The sequence below is a fragment of the Lynx rufus genome, unplaced genomic scaffold, assembly GCF_022079265.1.
Source record: "Lynx rufus isolate CCGP_SWC_20201006 ecotype Redwood Valley unplaced genomic scaffold, mLynRuf1.p SCAF_8, whole genome shotgun sequence".
Classification (NCBI taxonomy): Eukaryota; Metazoa; Chordata; class Mammalia; order Carnivora; family Felidae; genus Lynx; species Lynx rufus.
In genome coordinates, this window is record NW_025814896.1 from 61409709 (window position 1) to 61426641 (window position 16933).

Consider the following 16933-nt stretch of genomic DNA (forward strand, 5'->3'; position numbering starts at 1 on the left):
ATTTTTTTAAAGATAATGCATGCAGTATTAAAAAATCGTAATCTGTATCTTAATCCCAGAAAACTTTTTCTGTAAAAGGCCAGGTAGTAAATAGTTTAGGCTTGCAGGCCATACAATATCTGTCACAATTAATAAATTCTGCTGTTGTTAACACAAAATCAGCCATAGCTAATAAAAGGAGTATGACTATGTTCCAGTAAAACTTTATTTACAAAAATAGGCAGCCAGCTGGAGGCCATATTTTGCTGACACCTGAGCTACAGGATAATATGAAATTAAAAAGTAAAGCCTGGCACTCCCACAGGTAGTCCCACTCACCAGAATAACCACATTTAGCTGGTTTTGTATTCTTTGGGTTATTACACCCATAATTCTAGGTAATATGCTTATAACTCTATTTCCTGATTTATTTTTTTTAATTTTTTAAAATGTTTATTTATTTTTAAGAGAGAGAGACAGACAGAGCACAAATGGGAGAGGGGCAGACAGCCAAAGTCGGAAGCCCAACTGACTGAGCCACCCAGGTGCCCCTCTATTTCCTGATTTATTAATTTTACATAGCATCTACCAAGCCCCTTATGGAATGTGAGAAAATTGCGTGACTCACATTACCTCTTCCCTCCACTACTCCCCAAGATTCATCTTCTATAAACATATGTATTTATAGTTTTTCTTTTATTTACCTTTATTACTTTTCGTTTCTTTTTCTGTTAACAGGATAGCACTCCTCTTGATTCTCCATAGGATATGATTCCTTCATCACCTTGTGCTCTTCTCCATCCTTGCCCGACTGCTGTCAATTCCCCTATTATCTTTGTAGTACCCATGTTTTAATGTTTGCATTCCATTTTGTAAATTAACTAGGTCTTTGGTGCTCTGCCAGAAGTTGATTCTAAAAATGCAAACTAAGAAATGGCATTTACAACATTTTAATTATGTAAATATTAATCACCACATAACCAAGTAGTATGATTGGAGAAATAAATATAATTCTCTGGTACTAAATCCATCTCTTCACAGAGAATGTTCCAAGCATCAAAGCCACGTGGATTGTTTTCTCTTATACTCCAGCAAATACTCAAAATCGAATCACATCTTAGTTTGCAGTCTTATCCTGGGAATCCTATCATCAATCTTCAAAACTCTGGTTCTCTGCTCCTTTTTTTTTTTTAATTAAAAAAATGTTTATTTATTTATTTATTTTTGAGAGAGAGAGAGAGAGAGAGCACATGCACGCAAGTGGGGAGGGGCAGAGAGAGAGACACAGGATGTGAAGCAGGTTCTATGCTCTGAGCTGTCAGCACAGAGCCCAATGCATGGCTCCAACCCACCAACTGTGAGATCATGACCTGAGCTGAAGTCAGACGCTCAACCAACTGAACCACACAGGCATCCCTGGTTTTCTGCTCCTTTTCCAGGTTAACCTATTCTTGTTTCATAGAATCAGTGCTCTCACATGCAGCTCTGAGACTGCCATTTTTTTAATCCCCTCTATCCTTTCCCTGGGAACCTCCTCTTTGGGTTTCTTGTCTTAGTTCTTCTCTTTGAAACTATTGGTTATCCTCAAGGCTATCTTCATTGTCCTTTTGTATTTATGGACAAAAGCCAGACTGGTTGATCTAGAGTGTGTGTTGCAGGTTCTTCTGCACTTGTGTAGCCCTTTTCTCCCCAATTCCCCTTCTGGAATAGGAAGACCAAGTCCATGGACAGGGAAGGTCAACTAGCAGGCTTAATTGTGACCAGGCACTGAACTGTGAATTCTGAACCTTGAGGTTTTGGGAGTCAAGACAAAGGCTCTGTTGTCAGGCAGATTTCTCTTCTGTATCTTCTGAGCTGAGGCTCATTCTGTCATTACATCTACTTTCTACCTTCCAGAATTATATCAAAATCTTATCTGCTGTTGTATCCCCTTCTGTTCTCTACTCTCTTGTAGAGAGAATTACTCCATTTCATACTCCATTTTACAGTCTTCTCAGTCTTCTCAGTGAAACTATGGGAAGGAGCAAGGTAAATGTGTGTTTTCCTCTTCTATCTTATCCTTCTTTTGCTTTTAAGCCATCAGCAGGCAACCTAGAAACATGAAGCTGTGGGGTGCATTTGTCCAACAGTTGAAATACACAAGGTAGATTTACCTTTGGCAAAATCTTAAACCAAATAAGTCATACAAATATACAGCATGAATAAACTTAGACAGTTTCATATAAAACAATTGCTCAGATTGTTTTCATTGTTTAAATATAAGGAATAAGTACTTCTAAAAAAAGAGATTTGTCTGTGCCTAAATGTCTTTAACACAAACGTTCAACCTGGATTTCCCCTTCTCCAAAGAGTAAGTTATTGGCCACAGTTCTTCATATTTTAGGGGTTATTTGAAAGAATATTATTAATCCTTTAGGCAAAACTGTTTTCTCCTTCCTCCCTGTGCACTGATATCATTAATCATATTATCAGCCTGGAAAGCTAAAAGTGAAGTCAGCAGCCTAAGCTGCACTAAGGAGTAAGTTGATTGTTCCTATAGGAGCTTTGAGCTCACACACTGGCTCATGTGATTCCGGTGCTCAGTGTTCGGAGCAAAGGCTCTGGAAACCCTCAATGAGCATTTGGTAATTGAATGGGTATTTTCTGAGCCAGGACTGTCTTCTTGAAGGATTCTCCCTTGGGAGAAAAGTCCTTCTAGCATCTCAATCCAGATGTCACATCCCCTTTAAGGTGTTGAAAGGGTTAATCCCTAGACCTTCTGAGACACAGAAAGCTGTGTACAAGGGGGCTGAGCAGGATTCACAGAAATGTGAGATGTGAGTCATCGGTTCCAGGAACTTAACATTCTTGATGAAGAACCATCAAAAGCAGCCAGCAGTCATGAAGGCATCTTTAAATTAATTGGACTCCTTCATAAATCTAAAGGATAAATTAAATAAATGAATTGTCTGAGGTCAGTTGATTTTCAGTTTACATTTCTTCTGGAAAGACTGGACTACAGATTTATTACTGTGTTTCTGAAGCCACATGATTTAGTGCTGGTGCCTTTTTGAGCCTTTGATAACTGCCATGATCATTAAGGCCTTAGAAGGTATACAGATGTGTTTGCCACAATATTCACTTATGTTCTCTGTACAAAAAGCATGACCATGTTACCAAGAATGTTACTTGAAATAGGAAAAAAATGAAGACTTTTTTTTTTTTTCAACGTTTTTATTTATTTTTGGGACAGAGAGAGACAGAGCATGAACGGGGGAGGGGCAGAGAGAGAGGGAGACACAGAATCGGAAACAGGCTCCAGGCTCTGAGCCATCAGCCCAGAGCCTGACGCGGGGCTCGAACTCACGGACCGCGAGATCGTGACCTGGCTGAAGTCGGACGCTTAACCGACTGCGCCACCCAGGCGCCCCTTTTTTTTCTTTTTAATTCTATAATTAACCACTTAAATATCGTCTGCAAATTGGGCCTGAGGATTAAAAAGCAGCTTCTAGTACTGACACAGGGACACTCCAGACAAGGAACTTTGTTTTGAACGTGCCAAAGCGTGTAGGTGTTCATGAGTTTGCATTTTGTACCAGTGTAAAATGGATACTGTCTAACTTTTATTTCAGCCCCTTTGAGGGAGAAAGCCACCATGACCTGTGATGGTTGATTTTGTGTGTCAGCTTCACTGGATCCCCAGATGCCCAGCTATCTGGTTAAACATTACCTCTGGGTATTTCTGTCAGGGTGTTTCCAGAAAGAGATTAGCATTTGAATTGGTAGGCTGAGTAAAGCAGATGGCTCTCCCCACTGTGGGCATCTTCCAATCTGTTGAGGACAAACAAAAAGGCAGAGGAAGGGTTGGATTTGCCCTCTTGCTGCCTGACCGCTGAGCTTGAGCCGCAGTCTTCTCTTGCCCTCAGGGCTCCTGGTTCTTAGGCCTTCAGACTTGGACTGGAATCTCCCCACCTGCTCTCTGGCTCCCAGGCCTTGCAACTACACCACCAGCTTGTGGTGGGACTGGGACTTCACAGTCTCCGTAATCCCGTGAGCCAATACTTTAGATTAAATTCAGAAGTAAACAAACAAATCTTACTGGTTCCATTTCTCTGGAAAACTATCTACTAATACACCACCTAACAGTGATTTCAAATGTTGTATTTCAAGGAGCACCTGGGTGGCTCAGTGGATTGAGCGTCCAACTTCGGCTCAGGTCATGATCTCAAAGTTCATGAATTCAAGCCCCACGTCGGGCTCTGTGCTGACAGCTCAGAGCCTGGATCCTGCTTCAGATTCTGTGTCTCCCTCTCTCTGACCCTCCCCCCGTTCATGCTCTGTCTCTCAAAAGTGAATAAACGTTAAAAAAAAATTTAAATGTTGTATTTCAAGGATAATAACTATTTTGTCTGCCCTTCACACATTTTATTCAGGAATGACATTGGGAAATGTTTGTTCAGACTAATAATTTACCTGCTATCATTTCCGCCCGCTTTGGAAACAAGTTAGTGAAACATGGTGGACCAGAAAGTGTGTTCACTAAAGGGTGAAGCCATCCCCATTCAGGTGTGAGGGTGGGGGTGTGGGAGCATGAGGGGCCCGGGGAGAATGTTTGGATAACTTCCACTTTGAAACCAGAGGCAGGAACAAGGCTGTGTGCTTAATTTGACCTGGGAATTGTCTCTGGTTAGAAGCCAGCTTGGAGAAAGGTATGCGTTCACCCATGGATGTGCAAAGGTTTGCCTCCTGCTCAAAAGGAAGGCTTGGGAAGAGGAGGGCATCAGTCAGGACTGTCATCCCTGCCTCCACCCTCCCACACACAGCTGACTGTAGTTCTCTGAGAGTGTACCTCCAGGTCCCTGAAGTGACACAAGTCTATAAAACCCAGGTGGTCATGGGCCTTCTCATGACAAGCTGTTGGAGTCTTATACCTTCATTAAAACTAAACCACAGCCCTGCAGTATTGCTGTGAGAGCCAGGCTAGAGGGGCTGTAGTCCATGATTGCTTTCTCTGTTGCCAGAAAGCCACCTGCAGGTGACTGCCCAGTGTGGGCCTCGATTGGGGCAAGAGGGTACAGGGGTACCCAGACCTTTCCTGGTGTCTCAAGGCCGTTCTCCTCCCAGGGTACTCTGGAGGCACCTTGATAGTGAGCTAGGTATATAGCTTAATAAAGATCAGGTACGGAGGTGCCTGGGTGGCTCAGTCAGTTGGGTATCTATCTTTGGCTCCCGTCATGATCTTATGGTTTGAGCCCCCTGTCGGGTTCTGTGCTGACAGCTCAGAGCCTGGAGCCTGCTTTGGATTCTGTGTCTCCCTCTCTCTGCCCTTTCCTTGCTCGTTCTCTCTCTCAAAAATAAATAAATAAATAAATAAATAAACATAAAAAAAAAGATCAGGTACAGACATTTCCTACTTGATTTGAGTAGCTGATACTGGCTTCCAGGAACCTGACAAATTCTGTTCTGCTTAGCATCTACCACAGCCACAGGTAATAAATCTGGAATGAAGAGACATTCTTTCCTGTCACCACTGTTATAACTACCCTGAGGAATCCTTGAGTTACCCAAGGAGGCCTCATGCCAACCACCATGTCTGGCTTTCCCGCCAGAGCAGTTTATAACCCAACAGCTATGACACTTCGATGAGGCAGATCAACACTTTGTTGGGTGTAACCAAGCTGCAAATGGATGCACAATATTAAAATAATAATAAGTTGTTGCTTGAGCTCTGAAGAAAATACATGTGAGAGCCACGAGTGAAAGGCAGGGGGTAGCAGCTATGTATTTGCCCAAGGTGGGCCTGGGCAAGCTTCATGGAACGGTCAGGCTTTCAAGACAGGTTTGAGATGTAGCCAGAAAAGGGGAGGTTGACACTGAGGGAACAAATGGGCACGTGTTCCTGGCATCTCTGGGAGCCTGGCATCTCTGAAAGTCCTCAGGCCTCCCTGAGTACACAGTCCACAGCACCCAGGAGAGACTGGCGGGACTCCAGTGACCAGATGCTTCCAACACCAACAACACTGGGAGTTGCATTCTTTGAGGCTGGCTCATGGCCTCAGAAACTCGTTTCTTAACGGCTTCTTTGGACAAGTATGTACTGACCATCCACCATGAGCCGGGTACTAGATACGCACTGGAGGAGTCACAGAGGAAAGAATCAGATCCCACGGCAGAGACAGCGTGCCCCTCCTGTGCAGTGACACAATGTAACAACTGCTGTGGTGACAGAGGACCCCCAGGGGGCAGGCAGAAGATGTGTCCCTGACATTGGCTCGGGGGAGGGCAGAGGAAGTCAAGCCACATCTGGGGTGCTTGCATGAAGCCTCAAACCAGGAGTAGGAATTAGCTGAGGGGAGAGGGGGCACTGTGGAGAGAATGTTCAGGAGTTTAGAGTTTATTCTAAAATCCACAAAAAAATCACTGCAACGTTTTTGTTTCAATCCATGTGACAGGACCTTTGTCATAGGCTAACTACTCCCAGCTCTGTGTCTTCATTCCAGACTGCTACTCTGAACTCCATCTGCCTTCCCAGCACCTCCAGAAGCCCAGGAGACCTAGACACCTTCCCTACACACAAGTCTGGTCTTCCTAGCGATACTTCCTATGATACTGTGATATAGTAAGAAATACATATTTGCTCTTTGTCCTGGTTCCTGGCACAAGAGCTCCTAAAACCCTACAATTTCCTGATACAGGGGAGAGGAGAGTCTTTTGCTATTTGCCATAAGTCCCTTTCAAAAGTCCCCAGAGCATGCTAGCAAAGGGACTCTCAGAGGATGGGGGCCAGTTGCCAGAGGAAGGAACCATGCACTTTCAGCCTCACCCCCAGACCTCCAGGAAGGGCTGAGGGATGGGAGACTGAGTTCAGTCACCTAAAGTCAATGATTCAATATATCGTGCCTACGTAACAGAACTCCCATAAAAACCATAAACAGCAGGGTTTGGAGAGCTTCTGGGTTAGTGAGCTGGAGGGTGGCGTGCCTGGAAAATGCACCCCCTTCCCCATACCTTCCCCTACATATCTCTTCCTTTTAGCTATTCTTGAGTTGTATCCTTATAGTAAACGAGTAAACATAAGTAACAGAACCAGACTGTGGTGGCTGGAGAACTGAATGGAAGGTGAAAAAGTGGCCAGTGAGGGTGATTGGCAGCAGGAGAGCTGAGTGTTACATTTTCAAGAATTTTGTGAGCCAGTTGTAAAATATAGTCAGTATTAAAAATTATGTAAAAAAAATTATGTAAAGTTACAATTAAGTGAATCACATTTTAAAACAGTAATAAATACTCAAAACACATCCCTCCCTAACGATTATACTACATTTTACAAACAGCTAGTCTCTTGAGGTCATTTTACCCCTATTGTGTCTATATAGGGACACACTTCTGTGCATGTCTTCATACTCTGTGTTGTAGTGATATCACACTGGTAGCTTGAAATTGGCCTTGATGTGGGAGTATTCCTACCACAGAAATCTGTGGACTGTACAAATCAGAGCTTTCTAGATTCCCAGAGAGCCAGGTGTTAGGCATTCACCAGAACACCATAGGTCCCTGAGAGCACTTAATGGAGAGTCATATTGCTATGGTAGCAAACCAGAAGGAGAAAAGATGGCAACAAACACAGATGGGTTTTGCGATTCAGGGCAGAGAAGTGAGGACTTTTTTCCTGGTGACTTCCATTCTTGTGTGTCACTGAGGGCAGAGTCAAGGGCTGAGTGTAAGGGAGCCAAGGAAGAAAGAAGCATGGAACTGGAGACCCAAACCAGAGAGGCTGCAAGATGAAGAGGTTGGAGGCAGAAAGAGACCAGGCAAGAGACCCAAGGCCATCAGGAGGAATGACACCAGAGTGATGGGAGAAAATGAGGGAGTAAACTGCATGGGAGGGATGGAAGGGGTAGGGAGAGTATCTGGATGTAAGACTTTAGAGCAGTCCCTTTTGAAAGTATCTGAGAGCTGCCCATGTGCAGGCATGGAGCCAAAGATAGTGGACACACAGTGGTGACTGAGACAAACATGTTCCTCATCCTCCTGCATTCTGGGGAGGAAGACAAGCAATGGGGGAAGACACATAACAATCACAGAATTGTGGCAGGCACTATGAAGGAAATAAAAGGATGCTGTGACACCAAGTAATTGTAGGTTTACTTTTTATAGGGTGATGGCCATAAACAGAACTGAAGACTGGAAAGGAGAAATCCATTTAAAATGGCCTTTTTAAAGTAGAAGGTGAGTAAAAGTATCTTATAAAAAGTAACTCTCCCTCCCATCCCAGATGCCACACTCCAATTTCCTCTCTAGAAGCAGCTATGGTTTATTACCTCCATTTCCAGAGATATTCGAGGAACAAGCTATTTGAAGATCCGTATGTGCAAGGGCCCTGAGGTAGAGTTGGTTGTGTTCTACTCTACCAACCAATTTGGTTCTTTTTTTAAAAATTTGTTTTAATGTTTATTTATTTTTGAGAGAGAGAGAGAGAGAGAGAGAGAGAGAACCCAAAGCAGGCTCCAGGATCCGAGCTGTCAGCACAGAGTCCGACGCAGGGCTTAAACTCACTAATGGTGAGTTCATGACATGAGCCGAAGTCAGAGGCTTAACCAACTGAGCCACCCAGGCTCCCCTGCTTCTCAAACTTTATTTGCATACACGTCACCCGGATATCTTGTAGAAATCCTGATTCTGGCTCAGTATGTCTGGAGTAGAGTTTGAGATTTCTAACAAGCTCCAGGTAATTCTGACAGTGCTGATCCAGAAATTTCAGTCATAGTGGGAAAGTCCTGGGGGACCACTGGAGGCCAATCTAGTCAGAATGTCATGAGAGATGTGAGGATAGCTCAAGATGGGACTGGAGAGGTGGGCAGGGTATGCTCAGTCAAGACCTAGGGGTATAATAAGACGCTTGGATATTATTCTAAGCATAAGAGGAACTCACTGCAGGATTTTGTGCAGAGTAGGGAGTAGAAGTGGCATTACATGGCATAATTTTTGTTTCTAAATCACTCAAGCTGCTGGTTGGGTAGGCAAAGTAACAGTGGGGAGACCCATTGGGAGGCTATTGCAGAAATGTCATCCAGAGATGATGGTGACCAGAATCAGTGTGGTGACCAAAAAGATGGATAGACCCTGTCAGACTCTAAATGGATTTTGAAGGTAGAGCTGAAAGAATTCCCTAATGGGTTGGCGATGGGCAGTGAGAGGAGAGGAATTAAGGATGCTTCTTGGGGTTTTGCCTTGAGCAAGCAAGTAACTGTGTTGCCATTTCCTGGGACAGAAGAAGGAGTGGTGAAGGGAGGGGAGGAGTTTGAGAAGCCCTGAGAATTGAGTGAATTGTAGTGGAGATGTCCAGGAGATAGATCTGTGTGTCTGGGGCTCAGAGGAGGCTCTTGGCTTGACATAGTGTTATGGAACTGGATCGCTGGCAGAAAAACCAAGTGGCACTCAGAGATCTTGGTGGATTGGAGTTTTATTTTACACTGGCGGGCTCAGAGGAGATCTTTTTCCAGAGATCTGAGTCCCCAGCACAAGCATGGGAGACAATTTATCGTCTGTTACTTCTGCATTCCGCATTAGTAGTAATTTGGTTCACACGGCAAGCAGGGCAGGAAGAAGAACCCAGAAGGAGTCCCTAAGCTAGGAACTAGACTAGCTTGTTAGTCCCATAGACCATCTTATGGTTCATAACTTTACTTATTTTCCCAGCAATATAAATTGGGAGTTGTCAGTGTCAACATGTTTTAAGGCCAAGAGAAGGGAAGAAACCAGCTAGGAAAAGGATATAGAGAAGAGCAGAGGCTCTAGGAAGAACGCTGAGGGACACCCACATTTGGAGACTGGGTAGAAGGGCCCACCAGAGGCAAGCTGAGGAGATGGTGTTGCATCTACTGCCCTCACAGGTTTGAAATGGAAAAGGGGCTACGGGCCTCAGGACCAAACGTATTTGCATTTTACCTTTTTTCTTTCTGGCATTCATAGAATGTGCTATGAACCAGAAGAGCAGGGCAAGAAGGTGAGAAGGCAAGAAGGTTCACCACATGTGGAACCCATCTCCTGGCTGTGGCGAGCCTAGCCCAGCAACTGCCCAGTGGATGCCTGTCTGTGGTAAAGATGAAACCTAAATCTGCAGGTCAGTCTCATACCAATGCAGGTGACAGGGCAGGAGAAGATGCCAGCCCCTTCCCTTTCCCATTCTGTTCATATTCTTTGTGTCAACCTATTACTCCAATAATTTATTCATTGTGTACCACAGCATCATTTTCTTATAATTTCATTATTACTGTTTCTAGATTTACCATTTCACATTAGATTTTTACACATGGGAGCCTAGGGGGGACATCTTTATTAGTTTATAACTTAAAATGAATATTTTATATATACACACATTTAAAATGAAGGCAGGGAAACTGTTAACCCAGTTTTATCTTAATGCTGAAATGTTATTATCACGAATTCTCAAGCCTCCGTGCACTGTGCAAACAATCCTTGAGGAAGGGATGTTATCAATTATTAAGAACTATTAAATTAGCATGGAGTTTGATTCTCCCCTAAGTTCTGTTTTGTAACTATGGAGCAGGGAGAGGACCTCTGTTCCCCGCTGGGTCTCCTGCTCAGACAAAACTGAAGCCCATCCAGCAGCACCCCCCCACCCCCGGGGAGGCCAGCCCCTGACCCACAGCTACTGCCCCTATCCTGCAGGGCACCTCAGGCCTAGGACATCTTCTTGGATGGAAGAATGAACCCAACTCCCAGGAAATTCTCCACAGGAACATGTGACCCTGATGTTTGTCACAAACTGGAGGAGGACGCTGTGTTTGGAGTTTGTCCTCCTCCTCACCTGTTAAGGACTGAATTGTATCCCCCTCAAAATTCATATGTTGAAGTTCAAACCCTCAGTACCTCAGAATGTGACTGTATTTGGAGACAGGGCCTTTAGAGACATCGTGAAGTTAAAATGTGATTGTAAACACCTGCCCTGTTCCCAGGGCATGTTTACAACAGCTGTCCCCAGCCCCAGGTGGACACTGTTCTTCCCTAGAAGCCCCTTGATTCTTGACCCTGTGGTTAAGGAGTCAAACATTCCATTAAGAGCCTGATGACGTCTTTGTGAGAAGAGATTAGGAAACAAATGCACAGAGGGACGACCATCCATAAGCCAAGGAGAGAGGCCTCAGAAGAAAGCAAAGCTGCTGACACCTTGATCTTGGACTTCTGGCCTCCAGAATTGTGAGAAAACTACATTCTGTTGTTTGAGTCACCAATCTGTGGTATTTGTCTTGGCAGTCTTCACAAACTAATACACAGTCTGGGCCCCCTTCCTTACCATGTTTGGTATTCTCATAAGTGTGTCAGCTTTGCTTCCAAGGAGTCCCTACCTGGGCTTGCCCTCATGTAGATCTATCTCCTTTCTCTTTTTTAAAACAGGCTCTGGGCAGCTGTGCTTTGGAGATTATTAAAGTGTAAGAAACTTTGAATAGCTTAATATATTACTCTGATGATGGCAGTGACCCAGACCAGGAAATGAAAAACCAGGTTGAGAGGTACTTTGAACCTCATCGGCTGCCTTTGAACACACAGTAGATTCGAGGGGAGCAGAGGAACCCATCTGACCTGTCCCCACCCAAGGCCATATCTTGCACCTGCCTTGTTCCCAGGGCATGTTTACAACTGCCATCCGCAGTCCCAGGTGGTCACTGTTCTTCCCTGGAAGCCCTTTGAATTTTGGTCCTATGATTAAGGAGTCAAATAGTAACTGCAGCCAGGTGCTCCCTCAGGCCACCCCCAGTTGTTTCCTCATCCTGGGCCACCCCATCCTAATGAAAGGGATTGGGGTCTGTTCTTGCAGTGGGGGATCTGGAAACACCCCTGGTGCAGGGTGGGAGAGAGGCTTAGGAGGACTACTCTCACTGCCCCTGCTACCATGGCTGGGATAATCTCTTCACATAAATATGGATAGGGATTCTTTTTATGTTTATTTATTTATTTTGAGAGAGAGAGAGAGAGTGTGTGTGTGTGAGAAGGAGAGGGGCAAAGAGAGAGGGAGACAGAAAATCCCAAGCAGGCTCCATGCTGCCAGTGCAGAGCCCGATGCAGGGCTCAAACCCATGAACTGTGAGATCATGACCTCAGCAGAAATCAAGAGTCAAACGCTTAACTGACTGAGCCACCCAGGTACCCCTATAGGGATTTTTTTTACACAATATTCTACATCCTGCTGGAAAGAGCAAAGGAAAAAGCCCTAACAGTTATTTGCTTTGTGGGAATTTCTTACTCTCTGCAGGCCCCTGAACCCCAACAAAATAATCCTCAATCTGGAGAAAACACATTTCAGGAAGGGTTCTGGATATTATAATTGTATTCATCTAGTCATATCAGCATGAAAAAGCATTTTTAAACATATTCCACCAAGCCCACCCCTCCCCCAAAGTTAAACCAATTAAATGCAGTTATCATGAGGCTATGGATAGCCTTGTCAAAGAGGCCTGACCTAGAAGCCGGACAGGTGAGGAGAATTAGTTCTGGATGGCTTAAGGAGCAGGTGGAAGGTACTAACCTATTGCCTGGATTTCTGGTCCTGCAGAGATTGGGAAGAGCTGGCTACTATCACAGGATGTCTACAAGTGAGAAAACTTCCCTGACCCAGATTCAAGAGGTCACCAACATGGAATTGGCCAAACAGAGTAAAGGCAGCAGATGAAGGACTGTTCCTTTCCCCATTTAGAGTGGACTTGAAGAATAGGAGATCTAACCAGAGTCCTGACCTCTTTCCTGGTACTCTGCACACAAATTTTAAGACCAGCCTGGGCTTTCAAGTGCAGGATAGGGAGGTAAGTGAGGCTGGTGATGCTCAGAGCTCACCTACCTTCTCAGATCCCCAGGGATTTCCTCTCTGCTATCAAAACCATGTGAGAAACAACAATAAAAAACATGCTGAAAAATGTTAGAAATTCAGCCACTTGGCAGCCTTGCAATAGCTAACAACTGTTAAGAGCCATTTGATAAACCCCAAACCACAAGTAGCCCTCAGCTAAAACCTGGTACTCTGTGTGTATTCTCAGGTAGGAAGGTTTAGAAGAGTCTGATGAAGATTCTGCAGTTCCCCAAAAGAGCCGACTCCCTGATTGAAGCTAGGGACTGTTCTTCTTTTAATTTGTGCAGCATTCCATACACTGGGCCTTTGGCAGCAGGCCTTCCTGTTAGATATGGGGACCACTAGGACCTCTGCTGTCTTCTTAGTGGACAGCAGAGACATGGAAGAGCATGGAAGAGACATGGGCTTTGGAATCAGATTTATTTTTGTTTGTGTCCCAGACCTACAATTTAATATATGTGACCCTGAGCAAGTTAATTCTTTCTGTGCCTCAGTTTCCTCATATGTAAAATGGGATAGTAATAACTACTTCTTTTGGTATTCTGAGACCAATTTCACTGTGTGTGTGTGTGTGTGTGTGTGTGTGTGTGTGTGTGTAGGGCTTCCCCCACACCACCAACAAGCACTGCTCTGACACCAGCTGGATGTTTTACAATTCAACTTGATTGTGACACTATGTCCCTGGAGAAAGCCTCAGGTTCCACAGGTTAAGGGTTTGGCCCTATAAGACTTCCCACCCCCCACCTCAGGTGCCAGTTGCAAGTCCAGATTGTTACCTGTGCTTCTGACTGATGAGGGACCATAAGGCAAGCTGAGGGCCAAGCACAAGCTGGCACACCCCTGCCCCAAAATGGGATATGTGTGATATTCCTCAGGCACTCCTGGCTTCCCAAGAACAAAAGAAAGGACAGAAAATAAATGGAGTCTCCATCGGTTTACAAATATCTCACAATAGCCTAATCTCTAGGAACTCCCCACTATCTTAATGATAATGCTTTGCTAGAGGGAAAAACAACCTTAGTTTGACAATAGCTAGGCTTCCAGTAATCTATAAATCCTCTTTAGCCTCCCCCAACTACACAGTATATAAGCAGTCACTCTGCACAACCCCAGTGCAGCTCTTCCTGCCCATGGGTCCTGTCCCATGCTTTATTAAGATCACCTTACTACATCAGGGTGCCTGGGTGGCTCAGTCAGTTAAGCTTCCGACTTTGGTTCAGTTCATGATCTCATAGCTCATGAGTTCGAGCCCCATGTCGGGCTCTGTGCTGACAAGTCAGAGCCTGGAACCTGCTTCAGATTCTGTTTCTCCCTCTCTCTCTGTCCCTCCCCCACTCATGTTCTGTCTCTGTCTCTCAATCATAAATAAATAATCATAAATTAAATAATTTTTTTAATTAAAAAAAAAGATCACCTTCTGCCTCCAAGATGTCTTCAAGAATTCTTTCTTGGCCATCAGCTCCAAACCCCCACCATCACCCCAAAACCCCATCACTGATCGCTGGCTTTCAATCAAACATTTTCACGACCTCCTCCTTGTGTTCAATTATTTTGCTAGAGTGGTCTACAGAACTCAGAGAAACATCTTACTAGATTACTGGTTTATTGTAAAAAGATATAACCCAGGAACATCCAGGTGGAAGAGGTGCAGAGGGTGAGGTATGGGGAAAGGGCACAGAGCTCCCATGCCCTCTGGTGCATCCCTCTCCTGGCATCTTCCATGTGTTCACCAAACTGGAATCTCTCTGAACCCAGTCCTTTTGGGGTTTTATGGAGGCTTCATTATACAAGCATGATAGATTAAATCATTGGCCAGTGACAACTGATTTAACCTCCAGCCTCTCTCTCCTCTCGGGAAGCCAGGAGGATGGGACTAAAAGTTCCCCTCCTCTAATCAGGGTGGGTCTCTGGCCCTTGGGTGTGGCCCAAAACCTCACCTCATTAACATAACAAAAGACCTTTCTCACTCTCCATCCTTAGGAAATTCTGAGGGTTTGGGTAACTCTGTGCCAGAAATGGAGATGAAGATCACATATGTATTTTATATAAATCACCGTATCACATGACCTTACAGGGTTAGTGAGGATTAAATGAGTTAGTACTCGACCATAGCATAGTGTGTTCAATAGCCATCATCGTCAGGATTAGCTGTGTGAGCCTGTTTCCCCATCTACACATGGAGCTATTATTATAAGGACTAAATGAGATACTAAATATCAAGCACCTGGCCCATAGTAATGTTCAGCTAATGTTTATTCCTTTTCTACTATGTTAGGAAAAGCTGGTAATTCAGTAACACCTCATCTGGCAGGAACATCATTGACACAGATGTGCTTACCAGTCTAAATAGCTCAACAGCCAGAATGAGTCTCACCAAGGTCATGCTCTGGGGACTGGCTTCTTCATAGTGACACTTTCACTTCCCAGACATAAAGTTCTTTTCAACACTTACAATGAGTCAGACACAAAGGCCACAATCTGAGCTTTATCTCATTTAATCCTTGTAACAACACTATGAGGTAGATATTATAATCACTATCTTACAGATGAGGAAACTGGGGCTTGGAGAAGGTAAAAAAATTTGCCCACAATCACACTGATGGTGTCACAACCCACTCATTAAATCCAGGTCTTTCTGACTACTGAGCCTGGCCTTGAACCTCTGTGCTTTCCAGAACCAGAATCAATTGTAAGCAGCTGATGCCATAGAACCTGTTACAAGCAGACAGGACAGGAGGGAGAGGAGAGAACAGAGTCGTCCTGGGCAGAGACTGAGTAGGAGCTTAATATCTCTTGGTTCCTCCCCAGCCATGCCATGCAGGCGTCCCTTCTCGTCCTTGCTCAGGTGTTGTCTCTTCCTGTTCTCTATTGCCAACCTGCTTTTCTTTGTAATTGCTTTATTGAGATATACTCCACATATGCGTAGAATTTGTCCATTTACAATGTAGAGTGCAATGGTTTTTAATATACCACAAAGCCGTGAATCATTAGAACATCATCACTATCCCCAAAAGAAACCCGCACTCCTGAATCATCATGCCCCAACCCCCCCACCCATCCCCTCTAAGCCTTAGGCAGACACCCATCTACTTTCTGTCTTTGCAGATTTGCCTCTTCTGAACATTTCATATGAGTGGAATCATATTCTATGTAGTTCTTTGTGGCTGGCTTCTCTCCCTTAGCATCATATTTTCAAAATCTGGTTTTAAAGTAAATGAAAAATGGTTAAAGTTCAATATACAGTACTTGGCACAAAGTAGAGATGCTCAGTAAATACTTATGGAATTGAAATTGATCACAAATGATGGCCCTGAGTCATCAAGAAAAGGCTACATCACACTCATAAAATTATTTTTTCCCCATTTTTTAAATTTTATTTTTTTAATATACATCCAAGTTAGTTAGCATACAGTGCAACGATGATTTCAGGAGTAGATTCTTTAGTGCACCTTACCCATTTAGCCCATTCCCCCTCCCACAACCCCTCCAGCAACCCTCTGTTTGTTCTTCATATTTAAGAGTCTCTTATGTTTTGTCCCCCTCCCTGTTTTTATATTATTTTTGCTTACCTTCCCTTGTGTTCATTGTTCTATGTCTTAAAGTCTTCATATGAGTGAAGTCATGATATTTGTCTTTCTCTGACAGACTAATTTCACTTAGCATAATACCCTCTAGTTCCATCCACACAGTTGCAAATGGCAAGACATTCATCAAATTCTTGAAGGAAGCAGTGAATGATACCTTTTTGAAAATTTTCCATGAAGAATAGATCAAAACTGGGGAGCCTGGGAGGCTCAGTTGGTTAAGTATCTGACTCTTGATTTCAGCTCAGGTCATGATCTCACAGTTTGTGAGTTCAAGCCCAGAATCGGGTTCTGCGTTGACAGTGCAGAACCTGCTTGGGATTCTCCTTCTCTCCCTCTCTCTCTCTGTCTCTCGAAATAAATAAACTTAAAAAAAATAGATAAAAATCTAAAATTTATGCTTAACTGTATCTCACTTGCTGGAAACTTGGCTTTCTAGAATGATTTGTTCTTGGAGACTCCAGATGGTGAAAGCTTTACTATACTATGTGTTCACTCCATTTTTTTTATTTACTTAATTTGTTCTTTA

The 16933-nt window shown here is 44.0% G+C and overlaps 1 long non-coding RNA gene across 1 annotated transcript; it reads left to right on the top strand.

The window, feature by feature from the left end:
- Positions 1-1338: 1338 nt before the first annotated feature.
- LOC124502926 (uncharacterized) lies at positions 1339-12873 on the top strand. Its single transcript, XR_006960088.1, has 4 exons — positions 1339-1418; positions 8113-8184; positions 9928-10078; positions 12530-12873. It is a non-coding gene; the product is annotated as an uncharacterized LOC124502926 (long non-coding RNA).
- Positions 12874-16933: the final 4060 nt, after the last annotated feature.